The sequence below is a fragment of the Egretta garzetta genome, unplaced genomic scaffold, assembly GCF_000687185.1.
Source record: "Egretta garzetta isolate BGI_Z169 unplaced genomic scaffold, ASM68718v1 scaffold51, whole genome shotgun sequence".
Classification (NCBI taxonomy): domain Eukaryota; kingdom Metazoa; phylum Chordata; class Aves; order Pelecaniformes; family Ardeidae; genus Egretta; species Egretta garzetta.
Genome location: NW_009258549.1, coordinates 1,198,986 through 1,207,670, shown reverse-complemented (window position 1 = coordinate 1,207,670; position 8,685 = coordinate 1,198,986).

The following is an 8,685-nucleotide window of genomic DNA, read 5'->3' as shown; positions in this document are numbered from 1 at the left end:
GTGCAGAAGGCACTGAATCCTCCCATGAATCACTAGCACTATGCTGGACTGCTGTTGTTTTGTAGCAGTATCTGCAATTAAAGAATTAGGCCTCCACTGCATTTTCCATTACGGAAATGCCCAGCAGAAGATAATCTTTTAAAGAGTGCCATGGCAAGCTGTCTCCTTTGCCAATGGGGAGGAGACTGGCGCTTCCAAATGGGCAATTCAAGGTCTCCTCAAGTAAATTCCTGAGAGAGGTGTTCCTAACCTCCCACAGGAGGCACTTCTCTCTCTACATTTTCAAGAGAGAAAGCCTCAAGAAGTTTAATTTTAATTTAAGTTTAGTTAAATTATCTAAAAGTTAGGTGCCTAGAGTGCGGTAACCCCCGCCCCTGCCGTCTTCAAATCGACCACGCAATGCACACATTGCGAGTGTGGGACTGATCTTTTTTGTCCTGTGTTCTTAACCACGTATGCACTGGACTGTTTTGTTTCGGTAGACAGCTTTTTTCAATATGCTCATATGAAAAAAAGTGCACACAAACAAAGTGAGCCTAGCAGTAGGCAGAAGTCGGTGAGGTTGAGCTGACCATCAGTGTCTTGGCTGTATGGGAAATATTTATGCTATACTAATGGGGTGGAGCTGCCAGCTACTGTCTCGTTCCTGAGAAGACTGGTCTAGAGTCATTGACCTCCTGGGTATAGTTTCATGGGAAGTAGCCTTCTCATGCTGGCAGTATTTTGAGATTTCAAGAGATGCTCCTACACCAAATCAGAACAACAAGTCAAACTCTCAAGGACATAAAAAAACCCCGATTGTTTTTTTTCCCCTGTTCATTAGACTCAGCTCAATAAAAACCTTTCATTTTAATCATAATAAAATGTTTTATCTTGATGTTGAAATTTCAATTATTTTTTCACCAGAATTAATTTATTTTTAAATAAAGAAGTACTCTCAAACACGGAAAAACAACCTTTTAAAAACTATTGGAACAAGAACTTGAAGAATTTTCATAATTTTTTTTTTTTTAATTAATAGTGAATCCAAAGAACACCAGCCTGATGGTGTAATGCTCTATGTATGCAGAGCAAATGCATTTGTTTGCCACTGACATAGTTTCATGGTCTCCTAGATGCGACTGGAAAATCAGCTGTTTGCCAAAAAAAATTCAGGAAAAGTTATATTATGTATGCTTTTCCTAAGGCTGCTGTCTGTCCTGATTAACAGAAGACATAGTTAACTACCTAGTCATATTTCGTTATTAAACCCACTTTTTTCAAAGGCTTTCCTCTATTTCCATACCTATTTTTCTCAAATCCAGCAGTCCAGTCTGTGAGATATCCTGGAAAGCAGTTCTTGCATAGATAATTTGTATGGGAATAAACAAATTCTACACTGCATGCATAACAGGGCTTTTATCTGTCTAGGATGGTCACAGATTTCAGTAGGTACAAGTATGCCAACCTTACCTCTCTCTAAAATTGCTTTTATTTCCTTAAGAAAAAAGCATTACTGTGTCATGAAGTTCCCACCTGGCTCTAACACTCTGCATGGATTTTAACCAGTCAACACCTTTCACGTGATAGGTTTTGCAAACAGTATTATGAAACAGTGCTTTAGTTACCAGTAATTAATTTATTGTTCATGCTGACAGAGCCAGTATTAGGTGATCACTGCTTGAACCATTTCTGCCTCTCAAAGCCAAGCAGGTGAGGGCAGTGTGTCCTGGGGGACAGCACATGGCGACTGCAACAACCACTGTGGGGAAGTGAAAATTGTCTTACATCCTTGTCTTCCACTTTAAAGTTGAGTCATCCCCATGGTGAAAAGATGTCACAGAATGCGAAGTGATACTCTTATCCATCAGGTATCCATGCAAAGATTCTCCTGCAGTTACCTGACACATTAAACCCCACGATTTACAAGCCAAGAACAGCCTTGATTTTTTGCATATATGGGCTTCTGCAGCTTTGCAGAGTGGGAAAGAATTACAGAAATAGAACAGAACAGAACAGGACAGAATAGAATAGAATAGAATAGAATAGAATAGAATAGAATAGAATATTTCAGTTGGAAGGGACTTACAATAATCATCTAGCCCAACTGTCTCACCAGTTCAGGGCTGACCACATTAAAGCACATTAATAAGGGCATTGTCCAAATGCGTCTTAAACTTTGACAGGCTTGGGGCATCGACCACCTCTCTAGGAAGCCTGTTCCAGTGTTTGACCACCTTCTTGGTAAAGAAATGCTTCCTAATGTCCAGTCTAAACATCCCCTGGCTCAGCTTTGAACCGTTCCCACACATCCTATACCAGGGAGATCAGCACCTCCCTCTCCACTTCCTCTCCTCAGGAAGCTGCAGACAGCATACAATATCTACAAAGAAAGCCAGTAAGTTAACATCAGTTAAAGGCTGGCCACTAAAGCCCCTTTTTCCAGGTGACTTATTCTAGAAAGCACAAGATAAGCTGAAAGCTGTCCTGTCTTCTTTAAACTTCAGACTTCCCAGCACCTAGACATTCAATTTTAAATAAATTAATAATGGGGAAAGCGACAATTATTCATGCTTATTCCCGCTGAATACCCCAAACCCTACTTATCCCACAAATTGTAGGGAGCGAACTGATCCTGATCCAGGCCCTGCTGGGTCAAACAGCCTCTTGCCTGACAAGACCTTAAGTACTATTTCAGGATGCGCTGGGAGCTGGGATGGTTTGTATTATCAAATTTCTCTGTAGATCCTGAACAGGAATGGCAGGAGGGCATGAAGATGTATCCTCAGAGCCATACAAAGGGAGTCCCAAGAGGAGAATAAACTCCTTGTTGACAGAGGAGTGAGAGCAGTAGGCAAAAAAGTTTTGATAGCAGGAGAAGATACTGGGCAGGAGCAAGATACATCAGCAGAGCAGACTGGGAGATATTATCCTTCCACCCTGTGCTGTCAACACATCATCTTCATCAGTGCTAAAATTCAGGTTAAACTCCATGAAGAGAGAGTAAAAGAGATTCACAGTAGCGATTCATTAGTTCTGCTTACAAAACCTGGGGAAAATGTCACTTCCAAATTTAGACAATACATCAAAATTTTGATGTATTGATGTTGAAATTTCAACCTCTGCCAGGGACAGTTGTGTCAGGCTGGCCAGATGGCAGAATGGCAAAACAAGCAAACAGTCCACTGAGGCCCTACAAAATCTTGGGAGAGCACAAGGCATCTGTGTACAGACTAGAGAAGGAGAAATATCACCTGCAGGCACACAGAGGAGACGTTCATTCACTTACTGAGGAGACAGGAGCCCCTCTCGCCTGGCAGTGCTCTCCCCTCCTGAGCCAGCCCTCTCCCAGGCTCCTTCCCTCCGCTTTGGTAGCATTGCAACTTTCCCCATCCTCTCCCTGGGGATCCTGAGAAAATGATGAAGTGCACAATATTCCTAGGCTTTCAGCATTTTGTTTTGTTTAATGGGCTCCAGTGGGAGCTCCTATTAATCCACTCTAGAGAGAAGAGCTTTTTTGTTGTTGTTGCTGCTGCTGCTGTTGTTGTTTGCCCCCTTCTGCCTGAGGCAGGTCATGAATTATGTGCCTGATGTTCTTCCTCACTCCTGGACTTCCCTGTGATGTCCCATGGGGGCCCATTAAGAGCTTCCTTGCTGCACACCTCCAGAGAAAGGCCAAGTGCTGAAGTGTCAGAGGCAGGGGAAGAGAAAGGCTTTTGTGGCTCAGGGAATTACAGGATCCTTGGAGGGGAGCAGCAAGTCACCATTAGGCTTTGGATAAGGGCAGGACATCTCCAAAGCTACACGGGTGCATGGGGGGCTGCTGGGAGGGTTGAGTTGGATACTGGAATAAATTTTCTGATTACAGGGCAAAAGTATGGTTTGGGTGTTTTTCCTTCTTAAGTTGCTCTCTGAGTCATGGTATTTCCACTCACGTAGTGGCATGAGAACTCAGACTTCAGGGAAATGGACACTTCTGACCTGCAGCTGACTGCACATCCTTCTGTGGTCTGGCCCACAAACTACACGCATTCGAGCCAAAGTTTAGCTCCAGCTGCTGAAGCTGCCTATGCCTTTGGGGCAGAAAAGCCCTGGTTTGGTTCCCCTGGGTAACACCTAACATATCCACTTTCATGCATTTCAAATAGATTTCCTGCAAGAAGCCATCCCATGTTTTTATAACCATAGACACTTTAAACAGATTTCTGTATTTTCTGATGTGCCACTGCTACAGGCTATGAAAACTGTTTGGGCTATACAGTTGGGTTTTTTTCTTTTTTGCCTTGCAGTCTGCAGTAGGAAAGCAACCTTTCTGTAGTTGTGTGCCAACCTGGCCTCTCTTCAAGTGCACTGTCTGCTTTTTATCCATAAAATCACATACCGGAAAGTCCGTCTAAAGAACATTATTAGCTGAGGCTGCAGAGTCAAGTACTGGAAAGCTAAGGCAATGCCAGACTCGAGATTGCTTCTGCTCATACATTAGGAGACAGATGCATTAGGACATAATAAAAGCTTTTGTAGATGGTCGGACTCCTGCAGAAGGTGGGAGGATCTGTCTCACAGGCAGGACTGATGAGTTACCTGAAAAACGACTCATTTGCATGAACTCTTTCTTCCTCAGCCGTGGCCCTAACCCCCTTTCCTCTGCTCATTTTGATCTGTTATCTGTGTCCTCTGCAACTCCCACTAGGTACTAAAACCACGGTGGCTGTGGCACACGCTGTGGCACTCTGCTTCAAGCAGGGGAAGAGGAGGAGGAGGAGGCAGATGAGGATTGTCTGGGTTCAGACAATGTCTGAGAGGGATGAAAGGGCATTTTTCAGCCCAGAAGGCAAGAGAGGAGTGTTGAGGCTAACACTTCTACTGAGGACCTGCTAGGTAGATCGCTCCTCTCTGTGGTGTGTTCCTGGCTCATTCAGCCTCCTTTGGTGATGAGCTGTCAGTCGCTGCTGGCCAGGCACTGAAAAAGGGCTACGAAGCAGTGTTATTTTCTGATCCAGTAAATTTTTTCCACAGCCCACCCTGACGAGAAAATGAAAATTTACCACCCCCACCCCCACACCTCAACAGAGGGCAGAGCAGCTGAGCTGTGCATGGCCAAAGGCACTGAGAAGTCCCCTTTCACAGCCAAAGAGAAGTCTGGTCAAGGATGGGTGAGGGCTGTTAGGGGCAGCTGGTGCAAGGTCCCTTCCTCTCCCCCCACCCCTGCCTATGCTAGTGGTAATATAACAGGGCAGTGAGTTTCCTTTCTGACTGAATACTGAAACTTATTCATGGTTTAGGTTGCCAAAAATAAAACTAATTGGCTGAAATGTTCCATTTAGTTGTATTACTATGGGAATAAATTTTGAGAAATGAAAACATTTTCAGATTGTCAGTGCTCTTTTTATGAAATTCATGAAAACAGCATTTTTAAAAATGAAAAATCTTCTCTGTCTATTTATTTAGGAAAAAAAAAAGTCCTTATAATTTCCCTTTAGCTTTAGGTACAGCCCTTCCCTCTGCTGGACGCTGACAGCAGATTCAAGCAGATGTTGCTCTATCCGTGATATGCAGGTTGCCATTTCCAGCTTTCCTTCATGGCCAGGAGGGCTAAAAGCATTTCTCAATAATGAAAACAGAGATGATGTTGTCATCAAAGCAGAGCTGGAGCCCCAGGCGCATGCCTGTGCATTAATCTGTCTTGGGCATCATGTAGATTTGTTCCTCTGGCTCTGCAAAGGCAGGTACAGCCTTGTATGTGCTTTATCCACAGGAACTTCCCTGCAGACACCACATGCTGATTGCCATCCCTATACTGTTGACATGGCTAGGTGAATACACAAGACAGTCACTGTCAGCTTTGGTGGGATTTTTTTGTAAATACTTTTCTAAATTTCATTTACATGCTAGTACGCTAATGGTAGAGGCAAGACGAGGTTAGGAATCAGTTTGTAATTACCCATCAGTTTTTATTTTAAATAATAATTTTCTTTTACTCCTTTGAGGAACTATGAAGATTATAGAGTGCAAACTCACATTATTTTTACATCTCCAAATCTGTCACCTTTAAAACAGCGCTCAGTTAACAACACATGTAACCTGTCACTTGACTAACAGCAGTGACACAGGAAGTATGTCTAGATCCCGTTTCATATTCTGGCATTGATTATTTAGAAATTGTACTAAATAAACAAAATTCTACTGCCAAGGCATTTGAATGCTGCGTTCAAACATCCTCCTGCTTATATCTGAAAATCTATAGTTTCACTTAAACATTTAAAAAAAGTTGAAACATTGTGTGTTCAGGGCCCAACTTGGTTCCCGTAAAAGTCAAATAAAAAGTTCCTTTGATTGAAATGGTGGCTGGATCAAGTTTGCAGCATGTCTGTTCTTTTTCATTAATACCCACGTGTTAGAACTACCAAATGCATCTGAAATATTAATTTTCTGAGACTGTATTTTAAATTCAAGAGTTCTGAAGATGCATATTTTGGACTCGGGGCTTATAGTTTATAATAGAAATATCACATTCCAATAAAAATCCACCTCAGGCATAACAAGCTAAATATTCACTTGGCTCTACCTTAATACATCACAGCTACAAGGCAGGAAAAAAATTGCACACACGCACATAAACACAGAGTCATACAGAGCCAAAGACTGTTTTTTTCTTGATAATGCAAGGTAATAGTGATACAGATGGCATAGCACAATTCACAAAAAGCAGTAAGACAGCTGCCACTGAATGCGTTTGAAATAGGGTAGAGAGCACACAGGGAGGATGCAATAGAGAAGAGGAGGTGGTGGGAGACCATGTCAGCGCAGACATGTTCAAGCCAATGATGTCCAGCAGAGACAATGTCCCACTTGGGACCATGCAGCGCCATGCAGATGTCCTATTTGGATGTGGAAATAGCATAGCTGTTCATGTGGAACATCCACAGGTGACTCTGCACAGTTAATATCCAGGCTGGATAATGGGCATACAGAGAATCAAGGAGAGCTGCAGCATAACCTTTTTATTTCCTGTTTCACCCTCAAAAAAAGATGGTCTCTGCCTTCCACAAAAATCTTTCCATTAAGAACTTTTCACTGTGTGTAACTGAGCTAATCAAATCCAGGATACTTCAGTCCAAAGAGAGTGCAATGGTCCTTAGTCTGTGGACCCTGCCAGGCTCCACATTTTTTATAACAAAGATTAATCCAGCTTGCATATCTCTTCTATTTGTAGCTGGAGCAGGGAGAAAGGTGGACAAAAAATGTCTTAAACCTCATGTCCTAGCTGGTTGCTTAACCTGACTCATGCCTGCCTGGTTTGCAGTTGCTTTTTAGTGCTAATGGTCAGCTTCTCCTCCCCCTTTCGTCTCGGCAGTGAACTGTTGACAAATCTTCCAGGCGAACTTTTAGAAAGCCAAATACATACAGTGTTTTAAAGACACAGAGAGAGTGTGTTTGCACAGGCTTGTGTCTGTGATGAGGAAACTGTGATGAGTGCAGCCTGAGAGGATTTTTATTTGCTTCCTGAGAGAGAGAGAAAGAGAATGACAACAAGCATTTGCTTAGCGACCTTCAGCATGACAAAATATGACCAACAAATGATCTGTGTACTTTTTATGTCCAGCAGCCAAGATTCCTGCCTGGGGTGCTGGTTGGGTATCCTTGGACCACAGTTCAAGTACGGGACATCAAGTGCACTTTCTGCATTGCTCGTGTAGACGTAGTTCACCATTGAGAAAAGCATTAGGGTTTGACTCACATTAATACAGTGCAGCAGAAGCATTCGGAGGAACACAGACAAAAGGAGTGAAGCCATTGGCAATTTGTGTGATGTACCCGATTCGTGTGTTGGCTGGCCTGGAATATTGATCAGGTGAGGTTTTGCTTTTTGGCTTACAATTACAACTGTTACAAAGCTTTCTGACCGAGGATGATTTAATGCCTCATTTGGCACCTAAAGTTTCACCCAGGCCAAACAGCACATGTACTAGGTCAGAGGAAAAGGAAATAGCTCTGTGTCTTCACAGGCCCTCCTTCTCGTCATGGCTGCGTTCAGCCTTGCAGTAGGTCCTCTCTATGCAGAGTCCAAACATGTAGCCTTCAGACCAATAGCATGCAGTCACAAATAAAGCTGTGGGTTTGGAAACATGCTCCAATTTGATTCAATTTGCTACTAATGTGGGGACTGTAGTCATATTATTCACTAAGCTAGCAGCCGGTGTTTAATTTTCCTAAATTTAGCTTTCACCTGGACTTCTCAAGGCACTAGACTGAGTTTACAGATCACTTCTCCTTTAGCACCTAAGAACTTACTTGTGCTAGGTGCTGTAAAAGTACAGAACAAGAAGACAGTTCTGAGTGTAAGGTGAGAAGTGCCCAATTAATGCAGTGATCTTATGAGAACAAAAATGGTACAAAAAGCTTGTTATGTCTTCATGCTGCCCTTGGTGGAATGGGCTGCACTAAGATGAGCTAAACCATGGATGTAGTTTGAGTATTTGTACCCGAACTTCTTTCTAGGTGCATCAGGGCGTGTCAGCACCACGCGATGCAGAGATGTACGGGCTAGCTTCAAACATGCTCGTTCCCCCAGGTAGGATTGTGCTGAACTTTGCTGTACTGAGATGCTGCTTCTAAGGCACATGGAACTATCTGGGTTAGCACAGAGTCCCAAACAGGCTACTTAGTCTTGTTCTGGGGAGCGAACCTGGTGAAAGAGTTATCTTT